General features: G+C 44.8%; 27 non-coding genes across 27 annotated transcripts; all 27 read right to left on the bottom strand.

The window, feature by feature from the left end:
• Positions 1-232: 232 nt before the first annotated feature.
• On the bottom strand, positions 233-305 carry Trnar-ucu (transfer RNA arginine (anticodon UCU)). The gene has a single exon. It is a non-coding gene; the product is annotated as a tRNA-Arg (tRNA).
• Positions 306-882: 577 nt separating this feature from the next.
• Positions 883-955, bottom strand: Trnar-ucu (transfer RNA arginine (anticodon UCU)). The gene has a single exon. It is a non-coding gene; the product is annotated as a tRNA-Arg (tRNA).
• Positions 956-1,349: 394 nt separating this feature from the next.
• On the bottom strand, positions 1,350-1,422 carry Trnar-ucu (transfer RNA arginine (anticodon UCU)). Its single transcript has one exon. It is a non-coding gene; the product is annotated as a tRNA-Arg (tRNA).
• A 252-nt stretch (positions 1,423-1,674) lies between these two features.
• On the bottom strand, positions 1,675-1,747 carry Trnar-ucu (transfer RNA arginine (anticodon UCU)). Its single transcript has one exon. It is a non-coding gene; the product is annotated as a tRNA-Arg (tRNA).
• A 252-nt stretch (positions 1,748-1,999) lies between these two features.
• Trnar-ucu (transfer RNA arginine (anticodon UCU)) lies at positions 2,000-2,072 on the bottom strand. Its single transcript has one exon. It is a non-coding gene; the product is annotated as a tRNA-Arg (tRNA).
• A 577-nt stretch (positions 2,073-2,649) lies between these two features.
• Positions 2,650-2,722, bottom strand: Trnar-ucu (transfer RNA arginine (anticodon UCU)). Its single transcript has one exon. It is a non-coding gene; the product is annotated as a tRNA-Arg (tRNA).
• Positions 2,723-2,974: 252 nt separating this feature from the next.
• Trnar-ucu (transfer RNA arginine (anticodon UCU)) lies at positions 2,975-3,047 on the bottom strand. Its single transcript has one exon. It is a non-coding gene; the product is annotated as a tRNA-Arg (tRNA).
• A 577-nt stretch (positions 3,048-3,624) lies between these two features.
• Trnar-ucu (transfer RNA arginine (anticodon UCU)) lies at positions 3,625-3,697 on the bottom strand. The gene has a single exon. It is a non-coding gene; the product is annotated as a tRNA-Arg (tRNA).
• A 252-nt stretch (positions 3,698-3,949) lies between these two features.
• Positions 3,950-4,022, bottom strand: Trnar-ucu (transfer RNA arginine (anticodon UCU)). Its single transcript has one exon. It is a non-coding gene; the product is annotated as a tRNA-Arg (tRNA).
• A 394-nt stretch (positions 4,023-4,416) lies between these two features.
• On the bottom strand, positions 4,417-4,489 carry Trnar-ucu (transfer RNA arginine (anticodon UCU)). Its single transcript has one exon. It is a non-coding gene; the product is annotated as a tRNA-Arg (tRNA).
• A 252-nt stretch (positions 4,490-4,741) lies between these two features.
• On the bottom strand, positions 4,742-4,814 carry Trnar-ucu (transfer RNA arginine (anticodon UCU)). Its single transcript has one exon. It is a non-coding gene; the product is annotated as a tRNA-Arg (tRNA).
• A 252-nt stretch (positions 4,815-5,066) lies between these two features.
• Positions 5,067-5,139, bottom strand: Trnar-ucu (transfer RNA arginine (anticodon UCU)). The gene has a single exon. It is a non-coding gene; the product is annotated as a tRNA-Arg (tRNA).
• Positions 5,140-5,716: 577 nt separating this feature from the next.
• Trnar-ucu (transfer RNA arginine (anticodon UCU)) lies at positions 5,717-5,789 on the bottom strand. Its single transcript has one exon. It is a non-coding gene; the product is annotated as a tRNA-Arg (tRNA).
• A 394-nt stretch (positions 5,790-6,183) lies between these two features.
• Trnar-ucu (transfer RNA arginine (anticodon UCU)) lies at positions 6,184-6,256 on the bottom strand. The gene has a single exon. It is a non-coding gene; the product is annotated as a tRNA-Arg (tRNA).
• Positions 6,257-6,508: 252 nt separating this feature from the next.
• Trnar-ucu (transfer RNA arginine (anticodon UCU)) lies at positions 6,509-6,581 on the bottom strand. Its single transcript has one exon. It is a non-coding gene; the product is annotated as a tRNA-Arg (tRNA).
• A 252-nt stretch (positions 6,582-6,833) lies between these two features.
• Positions 6,834-6,906, bottom strand: Trnar-ucu (transfer RNA arginine (anticodon UCU)). Its single transcript has one exon. It is a non-coding gene; the product is annotated as a tRNA-Arg (tRNA).
• Positions 6,907-7,483: 577 nt separating this feature from the next.
• Trnar-ucu (transfer RNA arginine (anticodon UCU)) lies at positions 7,484-7,556 on the bottom strand. Its single transcript has one exon. It is a non-coding gene; the product is annotated as a tRNA-Arg (tRNA).
• Positions 7,557-7,808: 252 nt separating this feature from the next.
• Trnar-ucu (transfer RNA arginine (anticodon UCU)) lies at positions 7,809-7,881 on the bottom strand. The gene has a single exon. It is a non-coding gene; the product is annotated as a tRNA-Arg (tRNA).
• A 252-nt stretch (positions 7,882-8,133) lies between these two features.
• Positions 8,134-8,206, bottom strand: Trnar-ucu (transfer RNA arginine (anticodon UCU)). Its single transcript has one exon. It is a non-coding gene; the product is annotated as a tRNA-Arg (tRNA).
• Positions 8,207-8,458: 252 nt separating this feature from the next.
• Positions 8,459-8,531, bottom strand: Trnar-ucu (transfer RNA arginine (anticodon UCU)). Its single transcript has one exon. It is a non-coding gene; the product is annotated as a tRNA-Arg (tRNA).
• Positions 8,532-8,783: 252 nt separating this feature from the next.
• Positions 8,784-8,856, bottom strand: Trnar-ucu (transfer RNA arginine (anticodon UCU)). Its single transcript has one exon. It is a non-coding gene; the product is annotated as a tRNA-Arg (tRNA).
• A 577-nt stretch (positions 8,857-9,433) lies between these two features.
• Positions 9,434-9,506, bottom strand: Trnar-ucu (transfer RNA arginine (anticodon UCU)). Its single transcript has one exon. It is a non-coding gene; the product is annotated as a tRNA-Arg (tRNA).
• Positions 9,507-9,758: 252 nt separating this feature from the next.
• Trnar-ucu (transfer RNA arginine (anticodon UCU)) lies at positions 9,759-9,831 on the bottom strand. Its single transcript has one exon. It is a non-coding gene; the product is annotated as a tRNA-Arg (tRNA).
• Positions 9,832-10,083: 252 nt separating this feature from the next.
• On the bottom strand, positions 10,084-10,156 carry Trnar-ucu (transfer RNA arginine (anticodon UCU)). The gene has a single exon. It is a non-coding gene; the product is annotated as a tRNA-Arg (tRNA).
• A 252-nt stretch (positions 10,157-10,408) lies between these two features.
• Trnar-ucu (transfer RNA arginine (anticodon UCU)) lies at positions 10,409-10,481 on the bottom strand. The gene has a single exon. It is a non-coding gene; the product is annotated as a tRNA-Arg (tRNA).
• Positions 10,482-10,733: 252 nt separating this feature from the next.
• On the bottom strand, positions 10,734-10,806 carry Trnar-ucu (transfer RNA arginine (anticodon UCU)). The gene has a single exon. It is a non-coding gene; the product is annotated as a tRNA-Arg (tRNA).
• Positions 10,807-11,058: 252 nt separating this feature from the next.
• On the bottom strand, positions 11,059-11,131 carry Trnar-ucu (transfer RNA arginine (anticodon UCU)). Its single transcript has one exon. It is a non-coding gene; the product is annotated as a tRNA-Arg (tRNA).
• Positions 11,132-19,450: the final 8,319 nt, after the last annotated feature.

Here is a 19,450-nt window from a genome sequence, read left to right as displayed (position 1 = left end):
TTGATGAAACGTTCTACCATGCCATATATTCCTTTCACTCATAGCGAACACCAAAACACTTGTGGATAGTGATATTATATCACAAAGTAGGTAAAAGCCGTAGGAGGAAATGGCAGGGGACCCCCATTTCTCAGTGTCAGTGATGATATAAAGAGGATGGTCATTAAAACACAAAGTGAAAGCATTTGGTCAAGAAATCCGTTTCCAAAATAAAGTGCTAAAAACGTTGCTGCATCCCTGGTGGGATTCGAACCCACGGCCTCTGGATTAGAAGTCCAGCGCGCTATCCCCTGCGCTACAGGGACCTACCAACGACCAGGACATTTTGATGAAACGTTCTACCATGCCATATATTCCTTTCACTCATAGCGAACACCAAAACACATGTGGATAGTGATATTATACCACAAAGTAGGTAAAGGCCGTAGGAGGAAATGGCAGGGGACCCTCATTTCTCAGTGTCAGTGATGATATAAAGAGGATGGTCATTAAAACACAAAGTGAAGGCATTTGGTCAAGAAATCCGTTTCCAAAATAAAGTGCTAAAAACGTTGCTGCATCCCTGGTGGGATTCGAACCCACGGCCTCTGGAACAGAAGTCCAGCGCGCTATCCCCTGCGCTACAGGGACCTACCAACGACCAGGACATTTTGATGAAACGTTCTACCATGCCATATATTCCTTTCACTCATAGCGAACACCAAAACACTTGTGGATAGTGATATTATACCACAAAGTAGGTAGAAGCCGTAGGAGGAAATGGCAGGGGACCCTCATTTGTCAGTGTCAGTGATGATATAAAGAGGATGGTCATTAAAACACAAAGTGAAGGCATTTGGTCAAGAAATCCGTTTCCAAAATAAAGTGCTAAAAACGTTGCTGCATCCCTGGTGGGATTCGAACCCACGGCCTCTGGATTAGAAGTCCAGCGCGCTATCCCCTGCGCTACAGGGACCTACCAACGACCAGGACATTTTGATGAAACGTTCTACCATGTCATATATTCCTTTCACTCATAACGAAATGGCAGGGGACCCTCATTTGTCAGTTTAAGTGATGATATGAGTAGGATGGTCATTAAAACACAAAGTGAAGGCATTTGGTCAAAAAATCTGTTTTGATGAAACGTTCTACAATGCCATATATTCCTTTCACTCATAGCGAACACCAAAACACTTGTGGATAGTGATATTATACCACAAAGTAGGTAAAGGCCGTAGGAGGAAATGGCAGGGGACCCTCATTTCTCAGTGTCAGTGATGATATAAAGAGGATGGTCATTAAAACACAAAGTGAAGGCATTTGGTCAAGAAATCCGTTTCCAAAATAAAGTGCTAAAAACGTTGCTGCATCCCTGGTGGGATTCGAACCCACGGCCTCTGGATTAGAAGTCCAGCGCGCTATCCCCTGCGCTACAGGGACCTACCAACGACCAGGACATTTTGATGAAACGTTCTACAATGCCATATATTCCTTTCACTCATAGCGAACACCAAAACACTTGTGGATAGTGATATTATACCACAAAGTAGGTAAAGGCCGTAGGAGGAAATGGCAGGGGACCCTCATTTCTCAGTGTCAGTGATGATATAAAGAGGATGGTCATTAAAACACAAAGTGAAGGCATTTGGTCAAGAAATCCGTTTCCAAAATAAAGTGCTAAAAACGTTGCTGCATCCCTGGTGGGATTCGAACCCACGGCCTCTGGATTAGAAGTCCAGCGCGCTATCCCCTGCGCTACAGGGACCTACCAACGACCAGGACATTTTGATGAAACGTTCTACCATGCCATATATTCCTTTCACTCATAGCGAACACCAAAACACTTGTGGGTAGTGATATTATACCACAAAGTAGGTAAAGGCCGTAGGAGGAAATGGCAGGGGACCCTCATTTCTCAGTGTCAGTGATGATATAAAGAGGATGGTCATTAAAACACAAAGTGAAGGCATTTGGTCAAGAAATCCGTTTCGAAAATAAAGTGCTATAAACGTTGCTGCATCCCTGGTGGGATTCGAACCCACGGCCTCTGGATTAGAAGTCCAGCGCGCTATCCCCTGCGCTACAGGGACCTACCAACGACCAGGACATTTTGATGAAACGTTCTACCATGCCATATATTCCTTTCACTCATAGCGAACACCAAAACACTTGTGGATAGTGATATTATACCACAAAGTAGGTAAAGGCCGTAGGAGGAAATGGCAGGGGACCCTCATTTCTCAGTGTCAGTGATGATATAAAGAGGATGGTCATTAAAACACAAAGTGAAGGCATTTGGTCAAGAAATCCGTTTCCAAAATAAAGTGCTAAAAACGTTGCTGCATCCCTGGTGGGATTCGAACCCACGGCCTCTGGATTAGAAGTCCAGCGAGCTATCCCCTGCGCTACAGGGACCTACCAACGACCAGGACATTTTGATGAAACGTTCTACCATGCCATATATTCCTTTCACTCATAGCGAACACCAAAACACTTGTGGATAGTGATATTATACCACAAAGTACGTAAAAGCCGTAGGAGGAAATGGCAGGGGACCCTCATTTCTCAGTGTCAGTGATGATATAAAGAGGATGGTCATTAAAACACAAAGTGAAGGCATTTGGTCAAGAAATCCGTTTCCAAAATAAAGTGCTAAAAACGTTGCTGCATCCCTGGTGGGATTCGAACCCACGGCCTCTGGATTAGAAGTCCAGCGCGCTATCCCCTGCGCTACAGGGACCTACCAACGACCAGGACATTTTGATGAAACGTTCTACCATGCCATATATTCCTTTCACTCATAGCGAACACCAAAACACTTGTGGGTAGTGATATTATACCACAAAGTAGGTAAAGGCCGTAGGAGGAAATGGCAGGGGACCCTCATTTCTCAGTGTCAGTGATGATATAAAGAGGATGGTCATTAAAACACAAAGTGAAGGCATTTGGTCAAGAAATCCGTTTCGAAAATAAAGTGCTATAAACGTTGCTGCATCCCTGGTGGGATTCGAACCCACGGCCTCTGGATTAGAAGTCCAGCGCGCTATCCCCTGCGCTACAGGGACCTACCAACGACCAGGACATTTTGATGAAACGTTCTACCATGCCATATATTCCTTTCACTCATAGCGAACACCAAAACACTTGTGGATAGTGATATTATACCACAAAGTAGGTAAAGGCCGTAGGAGGAAATGGCAGGGGACCCTCATTTCTCAGTGTCAGTGATGATATAAAGAGGATGGTCATTAAAACACAAAGTGAAGGCATTTGGTCAAGAAATCCGTTTCCAAAATAAAGTGCTAAAAACGTTGCTGCATCCCTGGTGGGATTCGAACCCACGGCCTCTGGATTAGAAGTCCAGCGAGCTATCCCCTGCGCTACAGGGACCTACCAACGACCAGGACATTTTGATGAAACGTTCTACCATGCCATATATTCCTTTCACTCATAGCGAACACCAAAACACTTGTGGATAGTGATATTATACCACAAAGTACGTAAAAGCCGTAGGAGGAAATGGCAGGGGACCCTCATTTCTCAGTGTCAGTGATGATATAAAGAGGATGGTCATTAAAACACAAAGTGAAGGCATTTGGTCAAGAAATCCGTTTCCAAAATAAAGTGCTAAAAACGTTGCTGCATCCCTGGTGGGATTCGAACCCACGGCCTCTGGATTAGAAGTCCAGCGCGCTATCCCCTGCGCTACAGGGACCTACCAACGAACAGGACATTTTGATGAAACGTTCTACCATGCCATATATTCCTTTCACTCATAGCGAACACCAAAACACTTGTGGATAGTGATATTATACCACAAAGTAGGTAAAGGCCGTAGGAGGAAATGGCAGGGGACCCTCATTTCTCAGTGTCAGTGATGATATAAAGAGGATGGTCATTAAAACACAAAGTGAAGGCATTTGGTAAAAAAATCCGTTTCCAAAATAAAGTGCTAAAAACGTTGCTGCATCCCTGGTGGGATTCGAACCCACGGCCTCTGGATTAGAAGTCCAGCGCGCTATCCCCTGCGCTACAGGGACCTACCAACGACCAGGACATTTTGATGAAACGTTCTACCATGTCATATATTCCTTTCACTCATAACGAAATGGCGGGGGACCCTCATTTGTCAGTTTAAGTGATGATATGAAGAGGATGGTCATTAAAACACAAAGTGAAGGCATTTGGTCAAAAAATCTGTTTTGATGAAACGTTCTACAATGCCATATATTCCTTTCACTCATAGCGAACACCAAAACACTTGTGGATAGTGATATTATACCACAAAGTAGGTAAAGGCCGTAGGAGGAAATGGCAGGGGACCCTCATTTCTCAGTGTCAGTGATGATATGAAGAGGATGGTCATTAAAACACAAAGTGAAGGCATTTGGTCAAAAAATCCGTTTCCAAAATAAAGTGCTAAAAACGTTGCTGCATCCCTGGTGGGATTCGAACCCACGGCCTCTGGATTAGAAGTCCAGCGCGCTATCCCCTGCGCTACAGGGACCTACCAACGACCAGGACATTTTGATGAAACGTTCTACCATGCCATATATTCCTTTCACTCATAGCGAACACCAAAACACTTGTGGATAGTGATATTATACCACAAAGTAGGTAAAGGCCGTAGGAGGAAATGGCAGGGGACCCTCATTTCTCAGTGTCAGTGATGATATAAAGAGGATGGTCATTAAAACACAAAGTGAAGGCATTTGGTCAAGAAATCCGTTTCCAAAATAAAGTGCTAAAAACGTTGCTGCATCCCTGGTGGGATTCGAACCCACGGCCTCTGGATTAGAAGTCCAGCGCGCTATCCCCTGCGCTACAGGGACCTACCAACGACCAGGACATTTTGATGAAACGTTCTACCATGCCATATATTCCTTTCACTCATAGCGAACACCAAAACACTTGTGGATAGTGATATTATATCACAAAGTAGGTAAAAGCCGTAGGAGGAAATGGCAGGGGACCCCCATTTCTCAGTGTCAGTGATGATATAAAGAGGATGGTCATTAAAACACAAAGTGAAGGCATTTGGTCAAGAAATCCGTTTCCAAAATAAAGTGCTAAAAACGTTGCTGCATCCCTGGTGGGATTCGAACCCACGGCCTCTGGATTAGAAGTCCAGCGCGCTATCCCCTGCGCTACAGGGACCTACCAACGACCAGGACATTTTGATGAAACGTTCTACCATGCCATATATTCCTTTCACTCATAGCGAACACCAAAACACATGTGGATAGTGATATTATACCACAAAGTAGGTAAAGGCCGTAGGAGGAAATGGCAGGGGACCCTCATTTCTCAGTGTCAGTGATGATATAAAGAGGATGGTCATTAAAACACAAAGTGAAGGCATTTGGTCAAGAAATCCGTTTCCAAAATAAAGTGCTAAAAACGTTGCTGCATCCCTGGTGGGATTCGAACCCACGGCCTCTGGAACAGAAGTCCAGCGCGCTATCCCCTGCGCTACAGGGACCTACCAACGACCAGGACATTTTGATGAAACGTTCTACCATGCCATATATTCCTTTCACTCATAGCGAACACCAAAACACTTGTGGATAGTGATATTATACCACAAAGTAGGTAGAAGCCGTAGGAGGAAATGGCAGGGGACCCTCATTTGTCAGTGTCAGTGATGATATAAAGAGGATGGTCATTAAAACACAAAGTGAAGGCATTTGGTCAAGAAATCCGTTTCCAAAATAAAGTGCTAAAAACCTTGCTGCATCCCTGGTGGGATTCGAACCCACGGCCTCTGGATTAGAAGTCCAGCGCGCTATCCCCTGCGCTACAGGGACCTACCAACGACCAGGACATTTTGATGAAACGTTCTACCATGTCATATATTCCTTTCACTCATAACGAAATGGCAGGGGACCCTCATTTGTCAGTTTAAGTGATGATATGAGGAGGATGGTCATTAAAACACAAAGTGAAGGCATTTGGTCAAAAAATCTGTTTTGATGAAACGTTCTACAATGCCATATATTCCTTTCACTCATAGCGAACACCAAAACACTTGTGGATAGTGATATTATACCACAAAGTAGGTAAAGGCCGTAGGAGGAAATGGCAGGGGACCCTCATTTCTCAGTGTCAGTGATGATATAAAGAGGATGGTCATTAAAACACAAAGTGAAGGCATTTGGTCAAGAAATCCGTTTCCAAAATAAAGTGCTAAAAACGTTGCTGCATCCCTGGTGGGATTCGAACCCACGGCCTCTGGATTAGAAGTCCAGCGCGCTATCCCCTGCGCTACAGGGACCTACCAACGACCAGGACATTTTGATGAAACGTTCTACCATGCCATATATTCCTTTCACTCATAGCGAACACCAAAACACTTGTGGATAGTGATATTATACCACAAAGTAGGTAAAGGCCGTAGGAGGAAATGGCAGGGGACCCTCATTTCTCAGTGTCAGTGATGATATAAAGAGGATGGTCATTAAAACACAAAGTGAAGGCATTTGGTCAAGAAATCCGTTTCCAAAATAAAGTGCTAAAAACGTTGCTGCATCCCTGGTGGGATTCGAACCCACGGCCTCTGGATTAGAAGTCCAGCGCGCTATCCCCTGCGCTACAGGGACCTACCAACGACCAGGACATTTTGATGAAACGTTCTACCATGCCATATATTCCTTTCACTCATAGCGAACACCAAAACACTTGTGGATAGTGATATTATATCACAAAGTAGGTAAAGGCCGTAGGAGGAAATGGCAGGGGACCCCCATTTCTCAGTGTCAGTGATGATATAAAGAGGATGGTCATTAAAACACAAAGTGAAGGCATTTGGTCAAGAAATCCGTTTCCAAAATAAAGTGCTAAAAACGTTGCTGCATCCCTGGTGGGATTCGAACCCACGGCCTCTGGATTAGAAGTCCAGCGCGCTATCCCCTGCGCTACAGGGACCTACCAACGACCAGGACATTTTGATGAAACATTCTACCATGCCATATATTCCTTTCACTCATAGCGAACACCAAAACACATGTGGATAGTGATATTATACCACAAAGTAGGTAAAGGCCGTAGGAGGAAATGGCAGGGGACCCTCATTTCTCAGTGTCAGTGATGATATAAAGAGGATGGTCATTAAAACACAAAGTGAAGGCATTTGGTCAAGAAATCCGTTTCCAAAATAAAGTGCTAAAAACGTTGCTGCATCCCTGGTGGGATTCGAACCCACGGCCTCTGGAACAGAAGTCCAGCGCGCTATCCCCTGCGCTACAGGGACCTACCAACGACCAGGACATTTTGATGAAACGTTCTACCATGCCATATATTCCTTTCACTCATAGCGAACACCAAAACACTTGTGGATAGTGATATTATACCACAAAGTAGGTAGAAGCCGTAGGAGGAAATGGCAGGGGACCCTCATTTGTCAGTGTCAGTGATGATATAAAGAGGATGGTCATTAAAACACAAAGTGAAGGCATTTGGTCAAGAAATCCGTTTCCAAAATAAAGTGCTAAAAACGTTGCTGCATCCCTGGTGGGATTCGAACCCACGGCCTCTGGATTAGAAGTCCAGCGCGCTATCCCCTGCGCTACAGGGACCTACCAACGACCAGGACATTTTGATGAAACGTTCTACCATGCCATATATTCCTTTCACTCATAGCGAACACCAAAACACTTGTGGATAGTGATATTATACCACAAAGTAGGTAAAGGCCGTAGGAGGAAATGGCAGGGGACCCTCATTTCTCAGTGTCAGTGATGATATAAAGAGGATGGTCATTAAAACACAAAGTGAAGGCATTTGGTCAAGAAATCCGTTTCCAAAATAAAGTGCTAAAAACGTTGCTGCATCCCTGGTGGGATTCGAACCCACGGCCTCTGGATTAGAAGTCCAGCGCGCTATCCCCTGCGCTACAGGGACCTACCAACGACCAGGACATTTTGATGAAACGTTCTACCATGCCATATATTCCTTTCACTCATAGCGAACACCAAAACACTTGTGGATAGTGATATTATACCACAAAGTAGGTAAAGGCCGTAGGAGGAAATGGCAGGGGACCCTCATTTCTCAGTGTCAGTGATGATATAAAGAGGATGGTCATTAAAACACAAAGTGAAGGCATTTGGTCAAGAAATCCGTTTCCAAAATAAAGTGCTAAAAACGTTGCTGCATCCCTGGTGGGATTCGAACCCACGGCCTCTGGATTAGAAGTCCAGCGCGCTATCCCCTGCGCTACAGGGACCTACCAACGACCAGGACATTTTGATGAAACGTTCTACCATGCCATATATTCCTTTCACTCATAGCGAACACCAAAACACTTGTGGATAGTGATATTATATCACAAAGTAGGTAAAAGCCGTAGGAGGAAATGGCAGGGGACCCCCATTTCTCAGTGTCAGTGATGATATAAAGAGGATGGTCATTAAAACACAAAGTGAAGGCATTTGGTCAAGAAATCCGTTTCCAAAATAAAGTGCTAAAAACGTTGCTGCATCCCTGGTGGGATTCGAACCCACGGCCTCTGGATTAGAAGTCCAGCGCGCTATCCCCTGCGCTACAGGGACCTACCAACGACCAGGACATTTTGATGAAACGTTCTACCATGCCATATATTCCTTTCACTCATAGCGAACACCAAAACACATGTGGATAGTGATATTATACCACAAAGTAGGTAAAGGCCGTAGGAGGAAATGGCAGGGGACCCTCATTTCTCAGTGTCAGTGATGATATAAAGAGGATGGTCATTAAAACACAAAGTGAAGGCATTTGGTCAAAAAATCCGTTTCCAAAATAAAGTGCTAAAAACGTTGCTGCATCCCTGGTGGGATTCGAACCCACGGCCTCTGGATTAGAAGTCCAGCGCGCTATCCCCTGCGCTACAGGGACCTACCAACGACCAGGACATTTTGATGAAACATTCTACCATGCCATATATTCCTTTCACTCATAGCGAACACCAAAACACATGTGGATAGTGATATTATACCACAAAGTAGGTAAAGGCCGTAGGAGGAAATGGCAGGGGACCCTCATTTCTCAGTGTCAGTGATGATATAAAGAGGATGGTCATTAAAACACAAAGTGAAGGCATTTGGTCAAGAAATCCGTTTCCAAAATAAAGTGCTAAAAACGTTGCTGCATCCCTGGTGGGATTCGAACCCACGGCCTCTGGAACAGAAGTCCAGCGCGCTATCCCCTGCGCTACAGGGACCTACCAACGACCAGGACATTTTGATGAAACGTTCTACCATGCCATATATTCCTTTCACTCATAGCGAACACCAAAACACTTGTGGATAGTGATATTATACCACAAAGTAGGTAGAAGCCGTAGGAGGAAATGGCAGGGGACCCTCATTTGTCAGTGTCAGTGATGATATAAAGAGGATGGTCATTAAAACACAAAGTGAAGGCATTTGGTCAAGAAATCCGTTTCCAAAATAAAGTGCTAAAAACGTTGCTGCATCCCTGGTGGGATTCGAACCCACGGCCTCTGGATTAGAAGTCCAGCGCGCTATCCCCTGCGCTACAGGGACCTACCAACGACCAGGACATTTTGATGAAACGTTCTACCATGCCATATATTCCTTTCACTCATAGCGAACACCAAAACACTTGTGGATAGTGATATTATACCACAAAGTAGGTAAAGGCCGTAGGAGGAAATGGCAGGGGACCCTCATTTGTCAGTGTCAGTGATGATATAAAGAGGATGGTCATTAAAACACAAAGTGAAGGCATTTGGTCAAGAAATCCGTTTCCAAAATAAAGTGCTAAAAACGTTGCTGCATCCCTGGTGGGATTCGAACCCACGGCCTCTGGATTAGAAGTCCAGCGCGCTATCCCCTGCGCTACAGGGACCTACCAACGACCAGGACATTTTGATGAAACGTTCTACCATGCCATATATTCCTTTCACTCATAGCGAACACCAAAACACTTGTGGATAGTGATATTATACCACAAAGTAGGTAAAGGCCGTAGGAGGAAATGGCAGGGGACCCTCATTTCTCAGTGTCAGTGATGATATAAAGAGGATGGTCATTAAAACACAAAGTGAAGGCATTTGGTCAAGAAATCCGTTTCCAAAATAAAGTGCTAAAAACGTTGCTGCATCCCTGGTGGGATTCGAACCCACGGCCTCTGGATTAGAAGTCCAGCGCGCTATCCCCTGCGCTACAGGGACCTACCAACGACCAGGACATTTTGATGAAACGTTCTACCATGCCATATATTCCTTTCACTCATAGCGAACACCAAAACACTTGTGGATAGTGATATTATATCACAAAGTAGGTAAAAGCCGTAGGAGGAAATGGCAGGGGACCCCCATTTCTCAGTGTCAGTGATGATATAAAGAGGATGGTCATTAAAACACAAAGTGAAGGCATTTGGTCAAGAAATCCGTTTCCAAAATAAAGTGCTAAAAACGTTGCTGCATCCCTGGTGGGATTCGAACCCACGGCCTCTGGATTAGAAGTCCAGCGCGCTATCCCCTGCGCTACAGGGACCTACCAACGACCAGGACATTTTGATGAAACGTTCTACCATGCCATATATTCCTTTCACTCATAGCGAACACCAAAACACATGTGGATAGTGATATTATACCACAAAGTAGGTAAAGGCCGTAGGAGGAAATGGCAGGGGACCCTCATTTCTCAGTGTCAGTGATGATATAAAGAGGATGGTCATTAAAACACAAAGTGAAGGCATTTGGTCAAAAAATCCGTTTCCAAAATAAAGTGCTAAAAACGTTGCTGCATCCCTGGTGGGATTCGAACCCACGGCCTCTGGATTAGAAGTCCAGCGCGCTATCCCCTGCGCTACAGGGACCTACCAACGACCAGGACATTTTGATGAAACGTTCTACCATGCCATATATTCCTTTCACTCATAGCGAACACCAAAACACTTGTGGATAGTGATATTATACCACAAAGTAGGTAAAGGCAGTAGGAGGAAATGGCAGGGGACCCTCATTTCTCAGTGTCAGTGATGATATAAAGAGGATGGTCATTAAAACACAAAGTGAAGGCATTTGGTCAAGAAATCCGTTTCCAAAATAAAGTGCTAAAAACGTTGCTGCATCCCTGGTGGGATTCGAACCCACGGCCTCTGGATTAGAAGTCCAGCGCGCTATCCCCTGCGCTACAGGGACCTACCAACGACCAGGACATTTTGATGAAACGTTCTACCATGCCATATATTCCTTTCACTCATAGCGAACACCAAAACACTTGTGGATAGTGATATTATATCACAAAGTAGGTAAAAGCCGTAGGAGGAAATGGCAGGGGACCCCCATTTCTCAGTGTCAGTGATGATATAAAGAGGATGGTCATTAAAACACAAAGTGAAGGCATTTGGTCAAGAAATCCGTTTCCAAAATAAAGTGCTAAAAACGTTGCTGCATCCCTGGTGGGATTCGAACCCACGGCCTCTGGATTAGAAGTCCAGCGCGCTATCCCCTGCGCTACAGGGACCTACCAACGACCAGGACATTTTGATGAAACGTTCTACCATGCCATATATTCCTTTCACTCATAGCGAACACCAAAACACATGTGGATAGTGATATTATACCACAAAGTAGGTAAAGGCCGTAGGAGGAAATGGCAGGGGACCCTCATTTGTCAGTGTCAGTGATGATATAAAGAGGATGGTCATTAAAACACAAAGTGAAGGCATTTGGTCAAGAAATCCGTTTCCAAAATAAAGTGCTAAAAACGTTGCTGCATCCCTGGTGGGATTCGAACCCACGGCCTCTGGAACAGAAGTCCAGCGCGCTATCCCCTGCGCTACAGGGACCTACCAACGACCAGGACATTTTGATGAAACGTTCTACCATGCCATATATTCCTTTCACTCATAGCGAACACCAAAACACTTGTGGATAGTGATATTATACCACAAAGTAGGTAGAAGCCGTAGGAGGAAATGGCAGGGGACCCTCATTTCTCAGTGTCAGTGATGATATAAAGAGGATGGTCATTAAAACACAAAGTGAAGGCATTTGGTCAAGAAATCCGTTTCCAAAATAAAGTGCTAAAAACGTTGCTGCATCCCTGGTGGGATTCGAACCCACGGCCTCTGGAACAGAAGTCCAGCGCGCTATCCCCTGCGCTACAGGGACCTACCAACGACCAGGACATTTTGATGAAACGTTCTACCATGTCATATATTCCTTTCACTCATAACGAAATGGCAGGCTACCCTCATTTGTCAGTTTAAGTGATGATATGAAGAGGATGGTCATTAAAACACAAAGTGAAGGCATTTGGTCAAAAAATCTGTTTTGATGAAACGTTCTACAATGCCATATATTCCTTTCACTCATAGCGAACACCAAAACACTTGTGGATAGTGATATTATACCACAAAGTAGGTAAAGGCCGTAGGAGGAAATGGCAGGGGACCCTCATTTGTCAGTGTCAGTGATGATATAAAGAGGATGGTCATTAAAACACAAAGTGAAGGCATTTGGTCAAGAAATCCGTTTCCAAAATAAAGTGCTAAAAACGTTGCTGCATCCCTGGTGGGATTCGAACCCACGGCCTCTGGATTAGAAGTCCAGCGCGCTATCCCCTGCGCTACAGGGACCTACCAACGACCAGGACATTTTGATGAAACGTTCTACCATGCCATATATTCCTTTCACTCATAGCGAACACCAAAACACTTGTGGATAGTGATATTATACCACAAAGTAGGTAAAGGCCGTAGGAGGAAATGGCAGGGGACCCTCATTTCTCAGTGTCAGTGATGATATAAAGAGGATGGTCATTAAAACACAAAGTGAAGGCATTTGGTCAAGAAATCCGTTTCCAAAATAAAGTGCTAAAAACGTTGCTGCATCCCTGGTGGGATTCGAACCCACGGCCTCTGGATTAGAAGTCCAGCGCGCTATCCCCTGCGCTACAGGGACCTACCAACGACCAGGACATTTTGATGAAACGTTCTACCATGCCATATATTCCTTTCACTCATAGCGAACACCAAAACACTTGTGGATAGTGATATTATATCACAAAGTAGGTAAAAGCCGTAGGAGGAAATGGCAGGGGACCCCCATTTCTCAGTGTCAGTGATGATATAAAGAGGATGGTCATTAAAACACAAAGTGAAGGCATTTGGTCAAGAAATCCGTTTCCAAAATAAAGTGCTAAAAACGTTGCTGCATCCCTGGTGGGATTCGAACCCACGGCCTCTGGATTAGAAGTCCAGCGCGCTATCCCCTGCGCTACAGGGACCTACCAACGACCAGGACATTTTGATGAAACGTTCTACCATGCCATATATTCCTTTCACTCATAGCGAACACCAAAACACATGTGGATAGTGATATTATACCACAAAGTAGGTAAAGGCCGTAGGAGGAAATGGCAGGGGACCCTCATTTGTCAGTGTCAGTGATGATATAAAGAGGATGGTCATTAAAACACAAAGTGAAGGCATTTGGTCAAGAAATCCGTTTCCAAAATAAAGTGCTAAAAACGTTGCTGCATCCCTGGTGGGATTCGAACCCACGGCCTCTGGAACAGAAGTCCAGCGCGCTATCCCCTGCGCTACAGGGACCTACCAACGACCAGGACATTTTGATGAAACGTTCTACCATGCCATATATTCCTTTCACTCATAGCGAACACCAAAACACTTGTGGATAGTGATATTATACCACAAAGTAGGTAGAAGCCGTAGGAGGAAATGGCAGGGGACCCTCATTTCTCAGTGTCAGTGATGATATAAAGAGGATGGTCATTAAAACACAAAGTGAAGGCATTTGGTCAAGAAATCCGTTTCCAAAATAAAGTGCTAAAAACGTTGCTGCATCCCTGGTGGGATTCGAACCCACGGCCTCTGGAACAGAAGTCCAGCGCGCTATCCCCTGCGCTACAGGGACCTACCAACGACCAGGACATTTTGATGAAACGTTCTACCATGTCATATATTCCTTTCACTCATAACGAAATGGCAGGCTACCCTCATTTGTCAGTTTAAGTGATGATATGAAGAGGATGGTCATTAAAACACAAAGTGAAGGCATTTGGTCAAAAAATCTGTTTTGATGAAACGTTCTACAATGCCATATATTCCTTTCACTCATAGCGAACACCAAAACACTTGTGGATAGTGATATTATACCACAAAGTAGGTAAAGGCCGTAGGAGGAAATGGCAGGGGACCCTCATTTGTCAGTGTCAGTGATGATATAAAGAGGATGGTCATTAAAACACAAAGTGAAGGCATTTGGTCAAGAAATCCGTTTCCAAAATAAAGTGCTAAAAACGTTGCTGCATCCCTGGTGGGATTCGAACCCACGGCCTCTGGATTAGAAGTCCAGCGCGCTATCCCCTGCGCTACAGGGACCTACCAACGACCAGGACATTTTGATGAAACGTTCTACCATGCCATATATTCCTTTCACTCATAGCGAACACCAAAACACTTGTGGATAGTGATATTATACCACAAAGTAGGTAAAGGCCGTAGGAGGAAATGGCAGGGGACCCTCATTTCTCAGTGTCAGTGATGATATAAAGAGGATGGTCATTAAAACACAAAGTGAAGGCATTTGGTCAAGAAATCCGTTTCCAAAATAAAGTGCTAAAAACGTTGCTGCATCCCTGGTGGGATTCGAACCCACGGCCTCTGGATTAGAAGTCCAGCGCGCTATCCCCTGCGCTACAGGGACCTACCAACGACCAGGACATTTTGATGAAACGTTCTACCATGCCATATATTCCTTTCACTCATAGCGAACACCAAAACACTTGTGGATAGTGATATTATATCACAAAGTAGGTAAAAGCCGTAGGAGGAAATGGCAGGGGACCCCCATTTCTCAGTGTCAGTGATGATATAAAGAGGATGGTCATTAAAACACAAAGTGAAGGCATTTGGTCAAGAAATCCGTTTCCAAAATAAAGTGCTATAAACGTTGCTGCATCCCTGGTGGGATTCGAACCCACGGCCTCTGGATTAGAAGTCCAGCGCGCTATCCCCTGCGCTACAGGGACCTACCAACGACCAGGACATTTTGATGAAACATTCTACCATGCCATATATTCCTTTCACTCATAGCGAACACCAAAACACATGTGGATAGTGATATTATACCACAAAGTAGGTAAAGGCCGTAGGAGGAAATGGCAGGGGACCCTCATTTCTCAGTGTCAGTGATGATATAAAGAGGATGGTCATTAAAACACAAAGTGAAGGCATTTGGTCAAGAAATCCGTTTCCAAAATAAAGTGCTAAAAACGTTGCTGCATCCCTGGTGGGATTCGAACCCACGGCCTCTGGATTAGAAGTCCAGCGCGCTATCCCCTGCGCTACAGGGACCTACCAACGACCAGGACATTTTGATGAAACATTCTACCATGCCATATATTCCTTTCACTCATAGCGAACACCAAAACACATGTGGATAGTGATATTATACCACAAAGTAGGTAAAGGCCGTAGGAGGAAATGGCAGGGGACCTTCATTTCTCAGTGTCAGTGATGATATAAAGAGGATGGTCATTAAAACACAAAGTGAAGGCATTTGGTCAAGAAATCCGTTTCCAAAATAAAGTGCTAAAAACGTTGCTGCATCCCTGGTGGGATTCGAACCCACGGCCTCTGGAACAGAAGTCCAGCGCGCTATCCCCTGCGCTACAGGGACCTACCAACGACCAGGACATTTTGATGAAACGTTCTACCATGCCATATATTCCTTTCACTCATAGCGAACACCAAAACACTTGTGGATAGTGATATTATACCACAAAGTAGGTAGAAGCCGTAGGAGGAAATGGCAGGGGACCCTCATTTGTCAGTGTCAGTGATGATATAAAGAGGATGGTCATTAAAACACAAAGTGAAGGCATTTGGTCAAGAAATCCGTTTCCAAAATAAAGTGCTAAAAACGTTGCTGCATCCCTGGTGGGATTCGAACCCACGGCCTCTGGATTAGAAGTCCAGCGCGCTATCCCCTGCGCTACAGGGACCTACCAACGACCAGGACATTTTGATGAAACGTTCTACCATGCCATATATTCCTTTCACTCATAGCGAACACCAAAACACTTGTGGATAGTGATATTATACCACAAAGTAGGTAAAGGCCGTAGGAGGAAATGGCAGGGGACCCTCATTTCTCAGTGTCAGTGATGATATAAAGAGGATGGTCATTAAAACACAAAGTGAAGGCATTTGGTCAAGAAATCCGTTTCCAAAATAAAGTGCTAAAAACGTTGCTGCATCCCTGGTGGGATTCGAACCCACGGCCTCTGGATTAGAAGTCCAGCGCGCTATCCCCTGCGCTACAGGGACCTACCAACGACCAGGACATTTTGATGAAACGTTCTACCATGCCATATATTCCTTTCACTCATAGCGAACACCAAAACACATGTGGATAGTGATATTATACCACAAAGTAGGTAAAGGCCGTAGGAGGAAATGGCAGGGGACCCTCATTTCTCAGTGTCAGTGATGATATAAAGAGGATGGTCATTAAAACACAAAGTGAAGGCATTTGGTCAAAAAATCCGTTTCCAAAATAAAGTGCTAAAAACGTTGCTGCATCCCTGGTGGGATTCGAACCCACGGCCTCTGGATTAGAAGTCCAGCGCGCTATCCCCTGCGCTACAGGGACCTACCAACGACCAGGACATTTTGATGAAACGTTCTACCATGCCATATATTCCTTTCACTCATAGCGAACACCAAAACACTTGTGGATAGTGATATTATACCACAAAGTAGGTAAAGGCCGTAGGAGGAAATGGCAGGGGACCCTCATTTCTCAGTGTCAGTGATGATATAAAGAGGATGGTCATTAAAACACAAAGTGAAGGCATTTGGTCAAGAAATCCGTTTCCAAAATAAAGTGCTAAAAACGTTGCTGCATCCCTGGTGGGATTCGAACCCACGGCCTCTGGATTAGAAGTCCAGCGCGCTATCCCCTGCGCTACAGGGACCTACCAACGACCAGGACATTTTGATGAAACGTTCTACCATGCCATATATTCCTTTCACTCATAGCGAACACCAAAACACTTGTGGATAGTGATATTATATCACAAAGTAGGTAAAAGCCGTAGGAGGAAATGGCAGGGGACCCCCATTTCTCAGTGTCAGTGATGATATAAAGAGGATGGTCATTAAAACACAAAGTGAAGGCATTTGGTCAAGAAATCCGTTTCCAAAATAAAGTGCTAAAAACGTTGCTGCATCCCTGGTGGGATTCGAACCCACGGCCTCTGGATTAGAAGTCCAGCGCGCTATCCCCTGCGCTACAGGGACCTACCAACGACCAGGACATTTTGATGAAACGTTCTACCATGCCATATATTCCTTTCACTCATAGCGAACACCAAAACACATGTGGATAGTGATATTATACCACAAAGTAGGTAAAGGCCGTAGGAGGAAATGGCAGGGGACCCTCATTTCTCAGTGTCAGTGATGATATAAAGAGGATGGTCATTAAAACACAAAGTGAAGGCATTTGGTCAAGAAATCCGTTTCCAAAATAAAGTGCTAAAAACGTTGCTGCATCCCTGGTGGGATTCGAACCCACGGCCTCTGGAACAGAAGTCCAGCGCGCTATCCCCTGCGCTACAGGGACCTACCAACGACCAGGACATTTTGATGAAACGTTCTACCATGCCATATATTCCTTTCACTCATAGCGAACACCAAAACACTTGTGGATAGTGATATTATACCACAAAGTAGGTAGAAGCCGTAGGAGGAAATGGCAGGGGACCCTCATTTGTCAGTGTCAGTGATGATATAAAGAGGATGGTCATTAAAACACAAAGTGAAGGCATTTGGTCAAGAAATCCGTTTCCAAAATAAAGTGCTAAAAACGTTGCTGCATCCCTGGTGGGATTCGAACCCACGGCCTCTGGATTAGAAGTCCAGCGCGCTATCCCCTGCGCTACAGGGACCTACCAACGACCAGGACATTTTGATGAAACGTTCAACCATGTCATATATTCCTTTCACTCATAACGAAATGGCAGGCTACCCTCATTTGTCAGTTTAAGTGATGATATGAAGAGGATGGTCATTAAAACACAAAGTGAAGGCATTTGGTCAAGAAATCCGTTTCCAAAATAAAGTGCTAAAAACGTTGCTGCATCCCTGGTGGGATTCGAACCCACGGCCTCTGGATTAGAAGTCCAGCGCGCTATCCCCTGCGCTACAGGGACCTACCAACGACCAGGACATTTTGATGAAACATTCTACCATGCCATATATTCCTTTCACTCATAGCGAACACCAAAACACATGTGGATAGTGATATTATACCACAAAGTAGGTAAAGGCCGTAGGAGGAAATGGCAGGGGACCTTCATTTCTCAGTGTCAGTGATGATATAAAGAGGATGGTCATTAAAACACAAAGTGAAGGCATTTGGTCAAGAAATCCGTTTCCAAAATAAAGTGCTAAAAACGTTGCTGCATCCCTGGTGGGATTCGAACCCACGGCCTCTGGAACAGAAGTCCAGCGCGCTATCCCCTGCGCTACAGGGACCTACCAACGACCAGGACATTTTGATGAAACGTTCTACCATGCCATATATTCCTTTCACTCATAGCGAACACCAAAACACTTGTGGATAGTGATATTATACCACAAAGTAGGTAGAAGCCGTAGGAGGAAATGGCAGGGGACCCTCATTTGTCAGTGTCAGTGATGATATAAAGAGGATGGTCATTAAAACACAAAGTGAAGGCATTTGGTCAAGAAATCCGTTTCCAAAATAAAGTGCTAAAAACGTTGCTGCATCCCTGGTGGGATTCGAACCCACGGCCTCTGGATTAGAAGTCCAGCGCGCTATCCCCTGCGCTACAGGGACCTACCAACGACCAGGACATTTTGATGAAACGTTCTACCATGCCATATATTCCTTTCACTCATAGCGAACACCAAAACACTTGTGGATAGTGATATTATACCACAAAGTAGGTAAAGGCCGTAGGAGGAAATGGCAGGGGACCCTCATTTCTCAGTGTCAGTGATGATATAAAGAGGATGGTCATTAAAACACAAAGTGAAGGCATTTGGTCAAGAAATCCGTTTCCAAAATAAAGTGCTAAAAACGTTGCTGCATCCCTGGTGGGATTCGAACCCACGGCCTCTGGATTAGAAGTCCAGCGCGCTATCCCCTGCGCTACAGGGACCTACCAACGACCAGGACATTTTGATGAAACGTTCTACCATGCCATATATTCCTTTCACTCATAGCGAACACCAAAACACATGTGGATAGTGATATTATACCACAAAGTAGGTAAAGGCCGTAGGAGGAAATGGCAGGGGACCCTCATTTCTCAGTGTCAGTGATGATATAAAGAGGATGGTCATTAAAACACAAAGTGAAGGCATTTGGTCAAAAAATCCGTTTCCAAAATAAAGTGCTAAAAACGTTGCTGCATCCCTGGTGGGATTCGAACCCACGGCCTCTGGATTAGAAGTC

The sequence above is a fragment of the Haliotis asinina genome, chromosome 16, assembly GCF_037392515.1.
Source record: "Haliotis asinina isolate JCU_RB_2024 chromosome 16, JCU_Hal_asi_v2, whole genome shotgun sequence".
In the NCBI taxonomy this organism is placed as follows: Eukaryota; Metazoa; Mollusca; class Gastropoda; order Lepetellida; family Haliotidae; genus Haliotis; species Haliotis asinina.
The sequence above is the reverse complement of the archived record's forward strand: the minus strand, read 5'-3'. Positions and strand labels throughout refer to the sequence as shown.